Here is a 2,165-nt window from a genome sequence, read left to right as displayed (position 1 = left end):
TAATAAATTTACTTAATTAAGAAAATAGTAAATAAAATAATTATAAAACTAATATATATATATATATATATATATTAAAAAATCTGTGTAGCAACTTCAACCTCTATGATTTAGTGTATAAATAATTTGAATGAAAAATAAAATTAAAATCCACAAGGGTTTTTAAAACATTATATATAAAATTTTGACACATGTTGCCATAGATTTCTTTAAAAGACCATGTTAACACTTGCTAACACAGTTATATTGTAATCGTTCTATGTGTTCATTCTGTAGCAACAGAAGTAAAACAAATAACCAAAAAAACTCTTGAAATTTTATATAAAGAAGAATTAGAGCACACAAAAAAAGTCGAGAAAAAGATACCTGTCAAAAGTTATTTGAACCGATATGACCCTTTACAAAAGAAAATGTAACGTATTATTCTATTACAAGATAATTCTCAAAATCTATTTATCCAACTTTTCTAATATATCTAAATTAGTTTTCGTTATTCTTATGACAAGGAAGATGAAATATTTTATCAAGATAATTGTAGGGATTTCACATTTTGTACACTTTTTAACTATCAGAAATTTCTTTTTATTTGTGTTTTGAGCTTATATTGTAGTTCATTTTGAGAATGTTTATACAAAAAATTGAGATGAAAAATCTATTGGTCCTTATATCCCAATGTTAAGGAACCTGATTTCAAGACTTATAGAAATATTAATGATTAAGAAGACTTCAAAAACATTAAAATTAAATAATATCAATGACATTGTTGTCTTAACCATCAAATGAAACATAATATAGCACACTTTTTTCGCACTAGCTTCATTTAATGACAAGAGAGTCACATAATTGATATTATTAAATTCTAAAGTATTGCAATCTTAACCATAAGTATTTTTGTAATAAACATAAAATCAAATTCCTTGACATAACAATATAGGGAATTAATAAGTTGTTCATCTAATATTTTTTTTCTACAAATATAAACCCTTTTCAGAATGAACTCATGGATATAATATCACTTTAGAGCACAAATGAAAAATTAAAAAATAAACTCACTAACAAATACTATATAATATAAAGAAATGACATGGAATAGAAAAAATGAGGTGAAAAACCTATTGGTCCCCTATATCGTAATGCCAAGGAACCTGATTTTAAGATTATTACAAAAGTCTTTATTGTTAAGAAAACTTAAAAACTTTAGAATTAAATAATATCAATGACATTTAGTCAAATAAAGCTTAATAGCAAAAATTTTTTGCACTACCTTCATTTGATGGTGAGATAGTCACATAATTAATATTATTAAATTCTAAAGCTTTTGAGGTCTTACCCATAAGCATTTTTGTAATAAACTTAAAATCACATTCCTTGACATATAGGGGGATTAGTAGGTTGTTTATCTCATTTTTTTACTACAAATATAAATCCTTTTCAAAATGAACTTATGGATATAATATTATTTCAGAATACAAATAAAAAATTATGTATAAAAAAAAAGTCACTAACAAATACTATATAATATCAAGAAATGACATAGAATAGAAAAAAAATTAGGTGAAAAACCTATTGGTCCCCTATATGCCAAGGAATCTGGTCTGAAGACTATTATAAAAATCTTTATTGTTAAGAAGGCTTATAAAATTTAGAATTAAATAATATCAATGAGATGGTTGTCTTAGCCTTCAAATACAGTTTCATAGTACACTTTTTAGTACTAACTTCATTTGATGGTGAAACTATAACATAATTGATATTATGTATAGGATGAAGACCTATACCAAAGTCATCCCCTCGAAACTTTTATTCAAATATTCCATAAAAAAAATTAATCACCCACAAATGATTTTGATGTAGGTCTTCATCCTTATCAACTAAGAAGGAAACTAATTAATGGTTAAAACATTTAAAGGATTTGGTTATGCAACCACATTACCTACTAAATGATTTTCCTATATTAGTTTCAAAAAGGTATCACTAGATACTTATAATATCCACTATTACCTTTTTGAAGTCAATCCCAAAAAAAATCATTTAGTACATGATGAGATTGCATAATTAAATCTTCCAAATGTTTCAACCATTAATTAATTCCATTCCTAAAAGATAAGGATGTAAACCTACACCGAAGTCATCCCATATGGAAACTTTTATTCAAGTATTCCATA

The sequence above is a fragment of the Vigna unguiculata genome, chromosome 4 (assembly GCF_004118075.2).
Source record: "Vigna unguiculata cultivar IT97K-499-35 chromosome 4, ASM411807v1, whole genome shotgun sequence".
Taxonomy (NCBI): Eukaryota; Viridiplantae; Streptophyta; class Magnoliopsida; order Fabales; family Fabaceae; genus Vigna; species Vigna unguiculata.
Note: the sequence above shows the minus strand (reverse complement) of the source record.